The sequence below is a fragment of the Schistocerca nitens genome, chromosome 10 (genome assembly GCF_023898315.1).
Source record: "Schistocerca nitens isolate TAMUIC-IGC-003100 chromosome 10, iqSchNite1.1, whole genome shotgun sequence".
Classification (NCBI taxonomy): domain Eukaryota; kingdom Metazoa; phylum Arthropoda; class Insecta; order Orthoptera; family Acrididae; genus Schistocerca; species Schistocerca nitens.
Genome location: NC_064623.1, coordinates 36,519,759 through 36,540,209, shown reverse-complemented (window position 1 = coordinate 36,540,209; position 20,451 = coordinate 36,519,759).

The following is a 20,451-nucleotide window of genomic DNA, read 5'->3' as shown; positions in this document are numbered from 1 at the left end:
AATGCAGTTTGCAACCATAGGATGACTTAAAAATGCTGAGAGCACATATCAGCGCAAAATTTGTGTCGGCGCATGCCTCAGTCCACCAAGGGACAGAGAAATGATGTGGTGAGGAGGAAGTTTGAGGAATGGAACATTCTGCAGCAGAAAGGATAATGCTTGTGAGATATTGCACCTGGTCATCACGACGGGCAATCTTGTTCTTTGAAGATGACCAGGGAGGAGTACAGCTGCCAATCAGCCTTAGTAAGCTGCAATTTGGGTATGCACACAGATGGGGTAGGAGTCAGCAAACTGACAGCACATGGGAAATCGTCCCTCTAGTAGGTGTAAAGAAGAACGGACCACTCAAGACGATGGCAAGCTGCGCATTGCAAAAGGATAAGTCCAAATGGAAATAGGTATGCGAGGGGTTGGAAAGGAAAATGGGAACTCCAGTGTTAAGGCAGAAGAGGTTGAGTTGATTAAGGTCAGCCAAAAAGGCACCTCTCTGACAACTTTTGGGATAACCCACTTACGGGATAATCCACATTAAAGTCACCGAGTAGCGGAAATGCGTGAGGTAGCTGCCCAACAAGCTAAAGGAAGTCTGACCTGGTGACATCGAATAAAGGAGGGATGTAAACTGTAGAAAGGGAAAACATCAGGTGAGGAAGGAAAGGTTGAACTGTAACAACTTGAAGATGGGCAGTCAGTGAGATGGGTTGCCTATGAATCTCATTCAGCACGAAGCTCGCAGGAGATGGAATGCTGACCTTGTGAGGGGGTGGGGTGGGGCGGTTGTGCGGGGTTGGGGTGGGGGGGGGGGGTGGAGGACAAAATAAACTGGAGAGAAATGTGAAACCTGAAAGCAGTCTTAAGCATGCAATTTTGTTTCCTGAAGGCGGAGTACAAGTGGATGATGTGATGCTAAAAGCAGCCATAAATTCTCTTGGTTGACAGAAGGCCACAAATGTTCCATTCGAGGAGGCATGAGGAGGAAGAAATGAATGGGCGTCGTCTCAGCACTGTTGATTGACAGTCTGAAGGCTTGCAGCTACACTGCATAGAAGCAGGAGGATCCTGCTCCATGAGACAACAGAATCATCGTCTTGCTTGTGCTGTCAGTGTGTAGAATGCAACACGGGAAACCTGTTTGTGGCGGGCAGTGGCGACATAGAAGCTGGTCAGGCTAAGGTATCACGTGGCAACACCGTTGAATACAATCTTCGAGACGGCCATGGAGAAGACAGTTTGCCTTTGTTGGACTTCTTTGAGCCTTTCCAGTTAGCAGATGAAGACACTGGTGTTTGGCTGGAGGGATGTAGGAAGTCTTCACAGGAGCACTCCTTTTGTCCTTTCCGGTCACCAGTTGTGTACCCGGTGGCTTCGCTCCCTGAGGCGAGAGTCTGATGGCTTGTTGCACAGCTGGACAGGGATGGCGACACTGGGCAATTTCACAATCTCAGAACAGAATTTGAGGTCACACGTCTGTGTGGCTATGTCATTCATGGAGTGAGAGGTAGCAAGAAGAGAACTAAGTGGAAAACACACAGTTTGCGACTAGCCAAGAACTTGCAGGCGACTGGGGAAGGCACTTTTTCCTTTACCTCGATCTGCTGCTCATCATGATACACAGGATAATCCCAAGAGGCAGCAGCATGACTGCCATGAAATTGATACAGCAGGGAGAAGGAGGTGGACAATGCCCTCATTCATCCCTACCACAGGTTAGACATTTGGGTGCGTGTCACAAGACGTTCTGGTGTGGTTGAATTTATGACACTCATAGCAGGGTATAAGGTTCAGAATGCAGGGTCAGACTGTGGTAATTTCATAGCCTACTTTGATTTTGGACAGAAGCACTACTGTATCAAAGTGCGGGTGTGCACTAATGAGAAATCTACCTTTTTCATCACCCGACAATCTGAGAGGTTAGATTGTATTTCGGCCTCGGTCAGACTGTCTAGCAGCCTAGTGTACGTAACAACACAGGAAGAATTCCTAGTTCTATGGACCATGACACGAAAAGGATAGCCATGGAGAAGCGGGGCAGATAACAGTTGTTCAGCTTGAGAATCCAAAGTTGTCTACACAAGCAAAGTGCCACACCTCTAAATGAGAGCAGGATTTCACAGGCCAGCAATGGCATAAACACAATTTTGAATAATGAACCGATTTACCATTGCTAAGGACTGACCATCTTCAATACGTGAAACCACAAGGAACCACGTTGCACCTGGCGGGGTCTGAATTATTAGCCTCATTACCTTTACGTTTCGTAGATGTTGATTCTGATGATTGGTTCATTTTGAGAAAATCCCCATGATTGCGATTGTCTCCAGTAGCATGCTCTTTCTAACTGGGGGTCCCCTTCACAGGGGGGCACACCTGCCTTAGGTGATTGTTTACACCTCAGGTCACACCTCCAAACACCCGACTGAAGGACCATTTGGGAATTTGGCAGCTCAGGCTATCACCCCTTCCTGGGCCTGGCCTGCACCAGGGGGTATGTAAAAACCCTGCCTGTCAACCCAGGGCTAAGAATTACATGTTACGCAGTCACCTGTTATGCAGCAGACGTGTGTGCCGGCCATTAGGAGCACATGTGGAGGAGGAAGAGAGAGGAACCTCAAATGCTCAAGTGCAGGAAAGAAGGGAGAAGGGAATCAAGCAAATGGAGAGGGAATGAAAGACAGTGGTGAGACTTTTCTTAAGTCAGCGACAGACAATGTGGAGCATTCCCAGTAACATCCAGACATGTTTCCCACAGAAAAGGAAAAAGAATAGTAGGAGGATAAACATGCAGCACAAAAGGGAAACGATGCTATGAAGGCTGGGGACCTGTGGTAGCCAAGCATGAACCCCTCAAAGTGTGTTGAGCCCCCAGGGGGGTACACCATGTGTGACAACTGCGCAATGAATAAACTGTTAGCAGATGCTTCATAAATGCCTGCTCAGAAACACACAAATAACTGCACTAAGTGAACATAACAGACTGCTGAGTCGTATTTGTTGTTATTGAAACTATGAACCACTTTAAAACTGTGTGACGAACTTCAGTTGCGTGAATGGTTAATCTTCTAGTGAATGAACAGTGACAGTTTACATTCATGCTAGAGCGACACTCCACACAACACAACACATTTGCTACTCAGAACGTTTTTCCAATGTTGCTACAGTGTGCAGTAATATATGGAAGACTGATTCTGCCATATTTGATGTTTTTCACAAATGGAAGAACAATCAATTGGATTGGCACCACGTGTGCCCACACAGCAACCCAGCTCCATCACGCTTGCCTGCCTTCATTGTCCCACCAGGCAGCAGCAAGATACATGAAATGTGGCGTGTGACAGTGACGTCACTCCTACGAGATGGAGTTAGCGGCAACAGTGCCGTCACTGCTGATCGACACACTTCACTTGTCTGCACAGTTTATGTAGTGCTCGGAGCGATGACCGTTCTCACCACACCCCCGCCACTGTGTGCTCAAGCCAGTACATTTGATCAGCAGACCTAACTAATGAAATGTCCAAAGCAGAAATTTTTCTGTGAAACATGGACAAACGCATGCCAAGAGTACAGAAGGAATACAGTCATGCGTTTTCTCATTTGTAAAATTATGTTTACAGGTTAAGTGACATTTATGGAACTTATGACTTTTACTATAATTTGTGAATGTTTTAATGAGATGACTGATCTGTCGGACCATAAAGATTAAAGACAATTGTCGTATATACCAACACTAACAAAACTGTGAGAGCATAGAGATGTTAGAAGCAATGAACGAGAGCAACTGTATATTTAATTTGCAAATAGCACATGGGAGTGTGTTACAGCAAGGAAGAAAGGGGAGGGAGGGAGGAAGGAATCCATCCTGTAGATACCAGGGAGTGAGGTTCTTCCCTGAATGGCAAATACCACGGAGAGGAAATTTAGAAGTTGGTGTCAATCCACGAAGGAGGACCAAAAACACTGAAAATTAAGGACTAAAAGGAAAAGACAAGGACTACAAGAACAGGAAGGAATACAAGAAACCTGACAGATATACAGGTAGACATGAGAGTGCCAAGATGCGGGAAGGAGTGAGCAGAGGTGAAGGAGTCCAGGAAAAGAGGGGCACGATAAAGGAAACAGCATGCGAATGAGCCACAATAGCTCAGGGCCCATACACAAACCCACGTAAGAACCAGAAGTCCCTTGGGGGAGGTGTGGAGAGTCTACTAAATTAATTTCTTCTTGTATCTACAGGTGAAGCTTTGCCATTTGAGTTAACATGTAGTTTTATTTAGACGAAATTTAGTGGAATGTGTTGCATCACAAAACTGATGACTAGCATTCATACTCTTCTCATTGCTGCAACCACAGGAAATATCCAATTTCAATAGGACATGTTTTGTAGTTGTGTTCACAAACAACGGCAGTTGAGCTTAGGCCTCTTCTCCTAATATAGTCAAGCATTCCCCCCGACTGCACCGAGAATTCAGTAGCACTCAGTATGCTGATGTCAGCCAGTGCGAGCACTTAACACAATCTTGAGAAGGTGGATGCCAATTTATTCCATTTGTCATTGCTGACGGTCATGGAATCTACATCTACATCTATACTCCGCGAGCCACCTTACGGTGTGTGGCGGAGGGTACTTATTGTACCACTATCTGATCCCCCCTCCCCTGTTCCATTCACGAATTGTGCGTGGGAAGAACGACTGCTTGTAAGTCTCCGTATTTGCTTTAATTTCTCGGATCTTTTCGTTGTGATCATTACGCGAGATATATGTGGGCGGTAGTAATATGTTGCCCATCTCTTCCCGGAATGTGCTCTCTCGTAATTTCGATAATAAACCTCTCCGTATTGCGTAACGCCTTTCTTGAAGTGTCCGCCACTGGAGCTTGTTCAGCATCTCCGTAACGCTCTCGCGCTGACTAAATGTCCCCATGACGAATCGCGCTGCTTTTCGCTGGATCATGTCTATCTCTTCTATTAATCCAACCTGGTAAGGGTCCCATACTGATGAGCAATACTCAAGAATCGGACGAACAAGCGTTTTGTAAGCTACTTCTTTCGTCGATGAGTCACATTTTCTTAGAATTCTTCCTATGAATCTCAACCTGGCGCCTGCTTTTCCCACTATTTGTTTTATGTGATCATTCCACTTCAGATCGCTCCGGATAGTAACTCCTAAGTATTTTACGGTCGTTACCGCTTCCAATGATTTACCACCTATGGCATAATCGTACTGGAATGGATTTCTGCCCCTATGTATGCGCATTATATTACATTTATCTACGTTTAGGGAAAGCTGCCAGCTGTCGCACCATTCATTAATCCTCTGCAGGTCTTCCTGGAGTACGTACGAGTCTTCTGATGTTGCTACTTTCTTGTAGACAACCGTGTCATCTGCAAATAGCCTCACGGAGCTACCGATGTTGTCAACTAAGTCATTTATGTATATTGTAAACAATAAAGGTCCTATCACGCTTCCTTGCGGTACTCCCGAAATTACCTCTACATCTGCAGATTTTGAACCGTTAAGAATGACATGTTGTGTTCTTTCTTCTAGGAAATCCTGAATCCAATCACAAACCTGGTCCGATATTCCGTAAGCTCGTATTTTTTTCACTAAACGTAAGTGCGGAACCGTATCAAATGCCTTCCTGAAGTCCAGGAATACGGCATCAATCTGCTCGCCAGTGTCTACGGCACTGTGAATTTCTTGGACAAATAGGGCGAGCTGAGTTTCACGTGATCTCTGTTTGCGGAATCCATGTTGGTTATGATGAAGGAGATTTGTATTATCTAAGAACGTCATAATACGAGAACATAAAACATGTTCCATTATTCTACAACAGATTGACGTAAGCGAAATAGGCCTATAATTATTCGCATCTGATTTATGACCCTTCTTGAAAATGGGAACGACCTGCGCTTTCTTCCAGTCGCTAGGTACTTTACGTTCTTCCAGAGATCTACGATAAATTGCTGATAGAAAGGGGGCAAGTTCTTTAGCATAATCACTGTAGAATCTTACGGGTATCTCGTCTGGTCCGGATGCTTTTCCGCTACTAAGTGATAGCAGTTGTTTTTCAATTCCGATATCGTTTATTTCAATATTTTCCATTTTGGCGTCCGTGCGACGGCTGAAGTCAGGGACCGTGTTACGATTTTCCACAGTGAAACAGTTTCGGAACACTGAATTCAGTATTTCTGCCTTTCTTCGGTCGTCCTCTGTTTCGGTGCCATCGTGGTCAACGAGTGACTGAATAGGGGATTTAGATCCGCTTACCGATTTTACATATGACCAAAACTTTTTAGGGTTCTTGTTTAGATTGTTTGCCAATGTTTTATGTTTGAATTCGTTGAATGCTTCTCTCATTGCTCTCTTTACGCTCTTTTTCGCTTCGTTCAGCTTTTCCTTATCAGCTATGATTCAACTACTCTTAAACCTATGATGAAGCTTGCTTTGTTTCCGTAGTACCTTTCGTACATGATTGTTATACCACGGTGGATCTTTCCCCTCGCTTTGGACCTTAGTCGGTACGAACTTATCTAAGGCGTACTGGACGATGTTTCTGAAATTTTTCCATTTTTGTTCCACATCCTCTTCCTCAGAAATGAACGTTTGATGGTGGTCACTCAGATATTCTGCGATTTGTGCCCTATCACTCTTGTTAAGCAAATATATTTTCCTTCCTTTCTTGGCATTTCTTATTACACTTGTAGTCATTGATGCAACCACTGACTTATGATCACTGATACCCTCTTCTACATTCACGGAGTCGAAAAGTTCCGGTCTATTTGTTGCTATGAGGTCTAAAACGTTAGCTTCACGAGTTGGTTCTCTAACTATCTGCTCGAAGTAATTCTCGGACAAGGCAGTCAGGATAATGTCACAAGAGTCTCTGTCCCTGGCTCCAGTTCTGATTGTGTGACTATCCCATTCTATACCTGGTAGATTGAAGTCTCCCCCTATTACAATAGTATGATCACGAAACTTCTTCACGACGTTCTGCAGGTTCTCTCTGAGGCACTCAACTACTACGGTTGCTGATGCAGGTGGTCTATAGAAGCATCCGACTATCATATCTGACCCACCTTTGATACTTAACTTAACCCAGATTATTTCACATTCGCATTCGCTAATAACTTCACTGGATATTATTGAATTCTTTACTGCTATAAATACTCCTCCACCATTGGCGTTTATCCTATCCTTGCGGTATATATTCCATTCTGTGTCTAGGATTTCGTTACTGTTCACTTCCGGTTTTAACCAACTTTCCGTTCCTAATACTATATGCGCACTATTTCCTTCAATAAGCGATACTAATTCAGGAACCTTGCCCTGGATACTCCTGCAGTTTACCAATATTACGTTAACTTTTCCTGTTTTTGGTCTCTGAGGACGGACGTTCTTTATCAACGATGCTGATGTTCTCTCTGGTAAGCCGTCAGGTATTTTATCGTTTCGCCCAAGGGGGGGTCCCTCTAACCTAAAAAACCCCCGTGTGCACGCCACACGTACTCTGCTACCCTAGTAGCTGCTTCCGGTGTGTAGTGCACGCCTGACCTGTCTAGGGGGGCCCTACAGTTCTCCACCCAATAACGGAGGTCGATGAATTTGCAACCATTATAGTCGCAGAGTCGTCTGAGCCTCTGGTTTAGACCCTCCACACGGCTCCAAACCAGAGGACCGCGATCGACTCTGGGCACTATGCTGCAGATATTAAGCTCAGCTTGCACTCCGCGTGCGATGCTGGTTGTCTTCACCAAATCAGCCAGCCGCCGGAAGGAACCAAGGATGGCCTCAGAACCCAAGCGGCAGGCGTCATTCGTTCCGACATGTGCTACTATCTGCAGCCGGTCACACCCAGTGCGTTCAATAGCTGCCGGAAGGGCCTCCTCCACATTACGGACGAGACCCCCCGGCAAGCACACCGAGTGCACACTGGCATTCTTCCCCGACCTACCCGCTATTTTCCTGAGGGGCTCCATAACCCGCCCAACGTTGGAGCTCCCTATAACTAATAGGCCCGCCCTCTGTGACTGTCGGGACCTTGCCGGAGAATCGGCCACTGGCCCAACAGGCGAGGCATCCTGTGGTGGCTCGGAAACGATGTCATCACCACTAGGAAGCACCCCGTACCTGTTGGAAAGGGGTAAGGCAGCTGCCACGCGGCCAGATCCCACCTTCGCCTTTCGGCCAGGCACGCGCGAGCCCACCACTGTCCGCCATTCACCCTGGAGTGATGGCTGACCGGTAAGATGCTCACTGCCGGAAGATGCAGCGACATCAGGGGTTCCATGTGATTCCAAGGCCACCGAAGTAGGCATAGGTCTCACCACAGTTGCCCCAACGCCACTACGAGCCGACGCCTGCGCCTCGAGCTCGATGAGCCTAACAGACAAAGCCTCCACCTGCCCCCGAAGAGTGGCCAATTCTCCTTGCGTCCGCTCACAACAACCACAGTCCCTACACATGACTATGTTTACCCTACTCTATACGGTGACAAATTCCCAAGATAATCTTCTGATGAGCTACTCTGATAATCAAGAAACACTCACTGAAATACGAGACGCGAAAACTACGCTAGGTTTTCCCAGAAAAACTATTTAAAAGCTAAGCGCAGCAAATAAGTACAAAATAAATTTCTCTCCTAACGATCAAGAACTGTTAGTTTCTATGCAGAGCAGATAAACACAAATAGAATCCCTTCCTTAGTGGAAGGTCGTAAACAAAATGCAAAATAAACGCTTTATACAAACAGTACAAATACTATATAAACAAGGAGAAATGTACAAGATACATGCTTTCTTCAATCTCAAAAGTCCTGTATGGACATACCGCTAACGTCACTTTAAACCGTCAACAAAATAATTAGTCCTGCCTTGACCTGCACTGCTATTGTTCATGAGACCAACTGTAGTAGACTTCTTGATTATACAGTTTCCTTCTTTCACAAGGATTTGGTTTTTTCATTTCATGTGAGGCAAGCGAGCACTGTGGCCAACTTATTACATTGCCTTTTAGTATTGCCTGACATGGGAACAGTTCACAAGACTGTGCATGGGACTTTCTGATGTCACATGCTGTAGTCAAGAAGAAAAGAGCTGTCTATTAACATGTGTGATCATTCAGTTGAAAATGCATGAGGCAAGCATGACATCCAATACAATAACCTCAAGTAAAGTTATCTTGAGTTTGTGCTTTCTCTTTACTGAAGGGTATGTTAGCCCCTAACATTTTCTTATAAATATGTGACGTTCTTCATTCATGAGGACCAGCCAGTGATGAAGGGAGAGATTCAAGTGTTTGCACAAGTTTATTTTGAAACTTAATATTTTTTCTTAATACACCAACCCAGGAAGTGATACTCGCTGATTTATGAGGAATACAGAGGTAGAATTATATTAATGATTCAAGTCCCATACCTTTTAGAAACACCAAGCCAGAAACAAATGAAGAGCTCGCATCACAGGACACGAACCGAGCTATTTCATACTTTGTTACTCTACACTTAATACTACACCGTGATCAAGTTGTGAACTTTCGGCGTTTGTTGTGCTGTAGCTGAGACATCATGAAGGCCTTAACTGTCTTATCTGACAATTTTAACAAGTCATACAAAAAATGTGTTTTATAAATATTTCGTATGCTGTTGCCTTCAGATACCTTGCTTTCGTAACATGCTTATTACAGTACACAAACTGTCAAGTAGGAAATCCAATACGGTGCTTCCCAATCACCCTTCATTTAACAGTAATTGATGTCTATGGTAGTTCCTGCAGTTTTTGATATAGCCTGTCTATTGCAGCTGCCAGAGAATTAGTTGCCAATTGGTTGACATTCACAATGTCATAAGAAATGCAGAAAATATCATACAACTCCACCTGGTGAACGGTCCTATACTGAGTTCTGTCAAGTCATGTCACACACCTGTTGGCCAAAGTCTTCAATTGCAGACCTGCCCACAACTGTCATTCTGCAACATCTAATCAAAACCAACTGTGGACAGGAGCACTGGTTACCTGGACAGGTTTAAGTGTGATCAGTCTATTGTGGTTGTGACAAACCAATCCATAGTTTAGTCAGAGCTATACAGAGGTGACAGAAGTCATGGGGTACCTCCTGTATCTTGTCTGATCTCCATTTGCCTAGTGTAGTTCAGCAGCTGAAGGTGGCATGGAGTGAACAAGTTGTTGGAAGTTCCCTGCACAAATACTGAACCATTGCACCTCTATAGATGCTCATAATTGGTGAAGTGTTGCCAGTGCAGGATATTGTGCATTAACTGACATCAAGTATATCCCATTAGTGTTCAATGGGACTGATGTCGAATGTGAGTGGCCAAACCATTTGCTTGAACTGACCATAATGCTCTTCAAGCCAGATGCAAACAATACTAACCTAGAGACATGGCATGTTGTCACCCTTAAAAATTCCATCTATTTTTGGTCACCAAATGGCTGAAAATAACCATTCCAGCCAATAGTTCTGTTGGACTACAGGACCCATTCCACTCCATGTAAACACAGCCCATACCATTATGGAATCACCACTACCTTGCACAGTGTACTGTTAACTTGGGTCCACGGATTCATGGGGCCTACACCACACTAACCATGCCATGAGCTCTTACCACCTTAGATCTGGTCACCTACAGTCCAACTGATATGCTCCGAGGCCAACAACAGGTGCTGCATGTGATTTCCCGCCGTTAGCCAAAGCATTAGCATCAGTCTGCTGCAATATCCATCAATGCCACATTTCCCTGCACCATCCTAGCAGACACTCATTGTAAATCCCACATTGATTTCTGTGGTTTGCTTGTCTGTTACTACTTACAACTCAACACGAATGCCACTGCCCTGTCATTAAGTGAAGGCCGTCAGCCACTGCATTGTCTCCGATACGAGCAAATGCCTGAAATTCACTTAAACTATCGCACCTTAAGTATTTATTGAAATCTGCCATTATGAACAAAGAACATAGGACATTAACAATAGCCAGTCACCAAGCCTCTATCCTTGCCAGCCTCAAGATGTAGCTGGCTGACAGCCAGACACCCAAGATGTTGAGTGGACTAGCTTCAAGACAGCATACGCACTGCTCTTTTTGAATGTTTTTGTTAATCAATCGGAGAAAGTTATCACACACATAATCAGACTAGTTAATTAGCTCCAGTGAGCAAAACGTGACCAATTTTTCCACAATACATTTTATATTAGCACGAGAGAAAACATTGCCAATTCATACTAACAATGAAAAAGCCCAGAACTAAATCTTTCACCAGTGTAGGTGTGTTCCATTTTTAGTCATAATTGCATTTTCTTTAAAATTGGACAAATAATTGTTCTGCAGAAGTTGGGGAAAGTCTAGATGAGGACTAGGAGCATACTTACTTCTTTTGTGAATACTCACTGAGCCATGATGAGAATGAAAGTGGCTGTGTCAGCCACTTGTATTACACAGCAAATGAGGCGACAGATTTGGAAATATGATGAAATAGAAGCAAAAGCCACTGTATTTGGAAAAAATACAATGTTCTCACGTCCCACAAACTCAGAAATAAACATCTGGAAGGAACAGCTGAGTACTTCTGAACCATGGTAAGCTGGAATACATAGCCTTTTTCTTACCTCATATTAGATGAAAGTGTCATCCCAGATAATGTTCCAACAGACACTGATTCGAAAATGTAGTACCAAAGGCAATTGACTTAATGTAAAAAATTTTTTTCTATTTTTGTCTACTTGTATTATCAAAATATAAGTGATCAATAAACAAGCAGTTTATTCTGAACAGATACCTGATGTGAAAAGTTTTTTTTATATTTCGTCACAATATTCCATGTCAATAAAATCTTGTGAAGGAGCTTCTTGAGAAAGGATGTTCTTACTCTGGTAACAAAGCAAGTTTTCTGAAACTGCCTTACAGTTTTAGTTTCTAAAGCAGACAGTGTTCTACATACGCCACATACTCAATATTTACTTAAAAATCAATTCAATCTTTCAGTTAAGGCGTATTAGCTATATGTAATACAATGAATATATTAACAATATTGACACAAACAGTAAGAGGCACATAAATCATTTGTTTTCTTTAGTAACACCTGGGTTTCCTCATCACCACTGGGGTACCAGGCTTGATGCGTTACTCCTTGTTTTACATGGCGAGTTTCCCCAGTAGGCCTATAAACCATGATGTCCACATATGCATGCACAAGAATTTAGTTGATTGTAGGAGCAAGCATGACACTACCATACAGGGTGTATTAGAAAAGAACTTGACAAATTTGAAAATTTAGACCAACTTATACAGGTAACTTACAGACAGGCTTGGTGTCATATTGACAGGAAACTGTGTTTTGACTTGTGTGACATGCAAGTACACAAAGTACAAATTAATACCAACCCAAGCAGTAGCAGCAGATTGTGTGTGCTTTGGTTTGAAGAGTGTGTGGCACCTACACAACGTAATTTTTGTACACAATATGGTGAAGATCCTCCTAGTACGCCTATCATTTTGAATGGTCGAAGTGTTTTCCTGGAGGTATTCAGTATGACACATCCTGACGTCACCCCTTGGCACATGACAAACATCACGTTGGACTAGGCTTCATGTACAGTCCTACAAAAATCAACCCAGCATTGTCTTCTACAGCTCCAGTCCCATGTACAACTGGCACGTGTGAAGTAAATATACGCACTTCAAACCATACAAGACCTAAATAACAGTAGGTTTGATTATAGGATCTCGTGTGGTAGTGTAACAATTTGGACGAAAGATACAATGGAAAGGCTATCTTTACTGTGTAGTCAACTTCTCATGCAAGTGGTTGAATTAATGAACAGCAGTACTTGCACCAGTAAAAAACCCATAAACATTCCTCGACATCTCTACTGTCTTTCCGAGTTAGAATACCCCGCAACTGAACAAGTCATGTGAGACACTGTGGTCACATTGCCAAGACCTCAGCTTCAGATGGAGTGTGTGCTGTGTAACCAAAGAAAGTCACACTGGGGCTATGTAAGTGTAAGGTAAACATTTCCCTATAAAATGACACCAAATCCATGCCCAAGTTAAATGAATAAATCATTGCATTTTCTAACTTGTGAAGTACTCATCAATACACCCATTATGTGTGCACGTAACTTACCTGGTGCAGCACTCATTTTCGGAGGTCCATTTCCTTTAAATGTCAGGACCAAGCCTGTAACAGAAATTTTACGATTTACAAATCTCTTTCCTGGCACTGTACATTACTTCATTCACTGAACTATTATAATACACAATGGCCACAAATACTAACAAAGCTACTGCTGCACTTTTCAGCATTCAAAAGTTTCAGTGTACACAGGAATGTTTCTGGAAGCAAATACAAGAGCCATATTAAGTTTATAATATGGTTATAGAGGCTGAAACTATAATGTACCAGTAAACTTGCTCGTGTTCATAGCCAGTTAATGAAACTAAACCCATTATGAAATGTTTCTTACATTGTCTTAGTTGGAACAACCATTTCTTTTAATACAATAACCAGAAAAAAAATTGCTTGAAAAGCCAAAGTCACATTTGCCACACTTAAACTCTCATATTTGGCTGAGCTTTATGCACATTTCTGACATGGACATACAGATGTTTACTCAGTGTAAACAGGCTTCAACAGCATACAAAAATCCACCATTATATTGCAAGAACAAGCTGCATTCCAAAACCAAGCAGCAATCCAGATGGGGTGGAGTATGTATTTTATGACATCATGAACATCAATATCCTAGAGCAGTCTCTTTGGAAGGTCAACCTATCTGATGAAGTCTGTGAAATAAATGTTTGTCTCAAATTTGAGGGTGTGGAGAGCACTAAATGAAAGATTCAAAGGACTGTCAGTATGCCCCATCAGTTCCAAAGTATTATCTTCCAATAATCCATGAAAACATTCTATCGAAGTACAAATTGAAAAATTCTGGATAATTTATCAGTTTCCCAGAATAAACCACCTGAGCATCACACTAGTAAAGAAAGAGGACTGAGCAAAGCATCCAATGGATTAAAATACATTTGTAATTGTATTTTCATGCACACAGGAACCATCTATCAAATATGGATAAGTTATATACATTCAGTTTCTAGTCCCATCCTAGGTAAGTGTTTTTACTAAAATTGTCAGCCGACACCAGTGCTTGATGATTAATCTCCAATCCACTTCCCATGCCCATTCCATACCTCTGAAATTCCGGCGCCTCCGGATTCAGCGTCGACTGGACGACGGTTGCCGAACTAAAAGAAAAAACAAACATTGTTATCAGAAGGTGTACACACACACACACACACACACACACACACACACACACACACACACACACACACACACACACACACACACAGGTACAGGAAACTTGGAAAAATTGAGAAAAAACATGCTCCATCTCTAGATAACGTTCCGTAACTGACAACTGTAAATCTGCACGAGACTTAATTGGAGTAGTGCAAGTTCTGTGCCAGTCAGATTCCATATTTTTGCTAGAACCGTAACTTCTGCTGACTTTGGACGCTTTATGCAGTCTGAAGTGGGAGTTACTGGACAGAACTAGAACTAAGAATTATTTTAACATTGCACTACAAGAAACCTTTGAGACTGTTTTGTACGCCTTGTGTCAGCAGCAGGAGGTGGTGGTGGTGGTGGTGGTGGTGGTGGTGGTGGTGGTCGTCGTGGTCGTGGTGTGGAGCAGCCCACACTGGAGGCATGTGTAACAATTCTTAACCTTAGTGTGACACTCTAGAAATACTATGAAGAGCTAGTCAAAATAAAGCACTCAGTTCTGACTACTAGTGGTGGTTTCACAAAACAATGCCCAAACACAGTTATCAGTAACCAGTCATTAGCTCAATTTACATGGGGCTTTAACATCTGCCCCTGTCCAGACTATGCTCCAAAGAAGGTCTACCTGTGCATCCACAATGAAGTGGATTGGCAGCAACACTGACAAACCTTGTGATGCTGTAACAGGCTACATGCAACCTCAGTTGGCAGTAATTTATGCAGGTGCATTTTGTCAACTTCTTATAAATGCTCACACTTGAACAGGCCCCCAAGGAATCAATAAAATATGCAATTTTATGATTTTTCTAATTAAATTATTTCAATTATGCCAGTACTTTATCTGTAACTGGATAGGGGATTATGCACAAAACCCTGACCTCTGAAGTCTGTTCCGTTTCTGAACAATCCCATGAAGATACATGTCAAACTTCTGATTCCATGTCTTACCATTCATACTACTATAGGAAGACAAGATGTTCAATGTTCCCATGTCTATGTTCTTGTCCAGTTTACTTGATTTTACACAATACCCCAATAAACATTCTGACAGACAATCTCAATAATTTTGAAACAACAATGCACAGTTTACTGTTGAAACTGACTGCAGAAAAGAAAATGATGGCTGTGAAAAATATGCTGTTTAGCTTTTCTTTCTCACTGTCAAACCACAATAGCATAGCATTTAAACCATTAGAGAAATTTCAACTCCCACATACTCTTACTCTCCTGTAGTTTTTAAACAAACTGCATACAAAACTGAATGCTGATTTTTTTCTTCCTCGGTTGATTTTAACAGACAACAAAATGGCGGCAATATGGCTTGTAGGCTTATAATCAGAATACTATTGTGATACAGGAATCAGAACTGTTGTAATCCTACCAATTTGCAGACGACATATGACTATACTTTCACTGAAGCTACTGTCCACAGGTCCATCAGCTGAGAGGTCTCATAGCCCATACAGCATGATATTCATTTGTCTTACCCATCCATTTTCATCAACTTCAGTTCCTAACAAATGTTACAATACACAGAGAGGGAGGCAATGGAGATTGAGGAACACAGGGGAGAGGATGGGGTGAAGGAGAGGGAAGAGAAAGGAGACAGAGGGAAAGAGAGGGGGGAAGGTAGAGGTTTACGATTTATATCCAGTTACTACCGTATTTACTCGAATCTAAGCCACAGTCGAATCTAAGCCGCACCTGAAAAATGAGACTCAAAATAAAGGAAAAAAAATTTCCCGAATCTAAGCCACACGTGAAATTTGAGACTAAATTCAAGGGGAGAGAAAAGTTTTGGGCCACACCTCCAAATCGAAACAAAGCTGGTCCATTGTAATACGAGACAATTTAGGTCGAATGAAAGACGATACAGCTACAGTAGTTTGGTTCGAGTCTTAAGCTTAGCAGTTGAGCTTTACCAGGTAGCCACTGCTATGCGTCAGGCGCTCCGTCCATATTCATACGGGTACCCTTCCTTTTTCATGTGCTTCGTCTGGTTTGAATCGATTGCTTGTTTTGTTTTGATCTGATAAGTGCTATTTTCTTTGTTATAGGAGTTTACGTCACTTTAAGCTGAAAATGCATTACTGTACTGTGTCATGCATTGTTTGTCGCATTCTGATAGTGCGTGTTTACCGCCTGTCACTGCTCATGGCACGGCTCGCTTTTGTGCGCACTACCGCAGCTTACAATAAAAAAAGAAAGAGAGGAATCGTCTTATTAGCGAAGCAATGGCAAGAGATTTCTATTTGCTGTTACGTACACTGCTGCTTTCTTTGATAATGATCAAGAAGGACCAAATAATAGACTGCGTATGATAGAACATGTTCTGAACGAGAGTTAGGCGAAAATTTTTCTCCGTTTGAAAATCTTTGCGGCCGCTTCTTTAGTACATCAAATTCTGCACAGAAATTAGTCTTAGATTTAAAAATCTAGTCAGTTGCCGTGCTTCATTTCTGACTATCACTAATAGGCATAAGAATAATACGAATATAAACATGACACGATACGTATATTCTTCCGCGTTTGCTATTGTCTCACTATAGTTTCGTAGTTTATTAGGCAGACAGGATTTAAATGAGATAGCAGCAAACGCGAAAGAATACATGGCAAAATGTTTATATTCGTATTCTTTCTTAAGGTGCAGAGAATACTGCATGTCATTCGCATTTCTTCAGGTTCCTATTAGCAACCGTCTCTTCTCACAGGTAGGAAAAAATTCAGAACGTAGAGTTGGCCACATTGACAAACATCCCTAACAGTCTTGCCAGTCGGATTTTCATAGCACATTGAAATTCTGCTACATTCAAAAATGAACAATATGGAATTTGTATTTAGTTCGTTGGATAATGTATGAAAATGCAGTCGTCAAAACTCCGGGCGGAGAAAAAAAAAAGCTTTTTTTTTTTAATTTATTTACTGACGCAGAGGTTTTGGCACCAGTATTTATATTTGTGCCTACAAAGCATGCCTGTGTAGCGCTACATATATTTGACAGCAGAAGTTACTTGTGGCGGCACCTACCAACATTTTTCAGAACTTCCGCTTGCTTTGCACTCGATTCTAAGCCGCAGGCGGTTTTTTGGATTACAAAAACCGGAAAAAAAGTGCGGCTTAGATTCGAGTAAATACGGTATACATATTTAGTAAATGGGAAGCTTTGCGCATGCGAGTTTTATAGTCACACAGCAGCCAATCAAATGTGTGCATAAAATGGTTACATAGCTTGACATTCTACCTTGTGTCACATCCTAACTAAGTGCTTTTACACAAAAATTTTCAACTGACACTAGTGCATTAACATTTATCAGTTATGCTGATCCACTGGTTATGTCTATTCCATACCTCCGAAGTTCAGGTGCACCTTGATGTAACAGCGACTGCTGCACCGTCACAGTTGAACTACAAGAAAAGTAAGAATTACTATTAGCGGAAGGTACTTGCAGGATGCAGAGATAAATAGTTTACCAAATGAACATGTAATATGGGAACAAAACATGGCAATTTAAGAAATACAGAGACTGGTACGTAAGTACCAGAGCAAATGAATAAAACTTTTCGAGACAAACATGAGAATACGATACCTTACAAATTCTGGTGCTTCCGGATTCAATACAGACGTCCATACGCTGAAAAGTAAAATTGAAATACATTAGAAAGAGACATTACAACAGAGTGCCATAAACACGAACAGTAACACATTAAAATGAAGAATTATGCTAAGTACAGGAAACAGTGTTGTGGGAAGACTGAGCAGGAACTGAAAAACTAATGACTTCTCACAGGAAGCTGAGGAAGTAAGCATGGAAAAAAACTGAAGTCAGGTAATAACAATCAGCAGGGAAAAGGAGGTTTTTGGTTGTAACAGACAAGTTATTGAAATATGCGCTTTCAAATATCTATGACGCATGCAAACCAGGACAGGAAACCACACAGAAACAATTTCAGACAGGGCAGAAAAACTACTCACAAATTTGTTATGTATGAGGCAATTAGCTAAAACAAAAATCCTAGTATAACAATATACTCTGTACGAAGACAGGAGGCTTTGAAAATTAGCTGCACATGCACAAAAATTTCAGGAAGAACAAGACATAACATGTATTTTACCTGAAATTCTCATGTGCATGAGCACAACTGCGACTCCAAAAATTTTTGGTTAACTATAAGAGTAAAATTAGTACCAGCAGAAATGCAGCTATAAATGCTTCAAGAAATACTGTACAAACCACACAATGTTTTCAAAATAGCATTTAGCTACTCTCAACTAACATTCCATTCAGACACTGATCACATTCAGTCCATTATAGGACTAGATTATTCAACAGTTCACCCAATTCTACTTTGACACACTAACAGTGACCAGCCACAGAACACAGGAAACGTCTGAGGAAAGATCAGCTACTGCACGCTATTGAGCAAGAATATGGAAGCAGAGAAGGTAGGTTCACCATTTCACAGCACACCACATACACTCTTGCAACATGGGACTAGACTTTACCTTCATTTTCCATACATACCACAAGTGTCCCAGTCTGAGCCGACAGGCAGACAGAAATGGGATGTCCTCATTGTAATGCAGTTTGGTTGTATTGCTCTGTGGTGTAAAACCTGAAATGAAAACCTCTGTCACCTCCCAAGTGCTCCAAGCAAACTTAAGAGGTAACAGTTGCTACAGCATGAAGCACAAATAGGATAGTCTAATATTTATACCTGGCAAGAAAACTACATAATTATTATGTGACAATTGCTTTACGTAAGTATCCGTACATTTTAAGTGCCATTGCAGATTCTTTTTACATGACCTCCAGTGACAGTGAGCTTTCCAATTTGGTCCAGTGACCATATACCGTCTATTCTTTAAACTCACCATACCATAAAGCTGCATTGGAACTTCTCCTGGCAATAGTCTGTGAATGTGAGAACAGAGTTCTTTGCCAATGAATACTGTCAGTGGTACAGCTTGTGTAGGGATATTTGAGTGTTTAATTTTTGATGTGTTGTGGTTTTGTTTTTCGTAGTTGTCAGTGTTGGTTTTTTCGTATCAGTAGTTATAGTTGACTTACAAAAAAAAACGAAAATGACCTATTTCAATTTTCATATTTTTGAATGTAGGTACATGTGTTTTGGTACCTTCTGCTGTGGCAAAGGGAAATTTCCAATACCAATTTTAATAGTTTTTGTTTTAGGCATTGGAGTTTTTGTACTGACAGCTGCCATTAACCTATTTAGGTCAAGGGAAGTGTCCAATTCCTGTACATTTTGTAATTATTTATTGTTTGTCATCTTTTGTGTTTTGGGGGGATCATGGTGCGTTTTTTTACTGTTATATTTAGCTTGTCCACTCCTATAACCCCCAATATCCTGCAGTTGTCCCATTAGTTTTATTCTATTTTTGGAGGGAGATGTCATTGCCTACACTTTTTCGTGTTAGTTGTCATGTGTATCTAGTGATATAGGCACCATATTGGAGATGCTTAGAACAGCAATTTCCACCATATTGATGACAACATGGATCAAAGCAGACAGGTGGAATCTGACACTTCTGTATTCCCAAACCTCACACTGTAAGGCCCACAAGGAGGACCGCCACAGTTTTGGTACCCTTTACGATCCTGAGCTTGTTCGGTGAAGAAAATGTGCCATTCTGCGTTCCAAAGTCTCAAAACCTGACGATGTAATGCTAAGCAAAGGTCTATTTCCAGAATGCCAATAGCAAGCGATGGCCTGTTAGTAGCCAATTTAGCCAGGCGATCAGCAAGCTCGTATTCATGGATCCCGACTGGGCTGGGGTTTAAATGAAAACCGCTGAGCAACCACGACCAAGGAGATGAAGGGAGTCCTGGATACCTATGACCACCCGATGGCAAAGGAAGCACTGGCCGATAGCTTGCAAACTGCTCAAGGAGTCACTGTAGATAGTGAACGACAGTCGCGAGCAGAAGCGGATACTGTCCAGTGTGTGCAAGATGGCTAACAATTCTGCAGTAAAGAAACTACAGCCATCTGGACCAAATCTAGTATCAGAATAAGAACCATGTACCAAAGGTCATTTATCTACCAATATGTTTCCAAACAATCACAATAAACCATACTTAAAGGTGGGTTTTGGGAAGATATTGAATGGTATATGTATATGTTT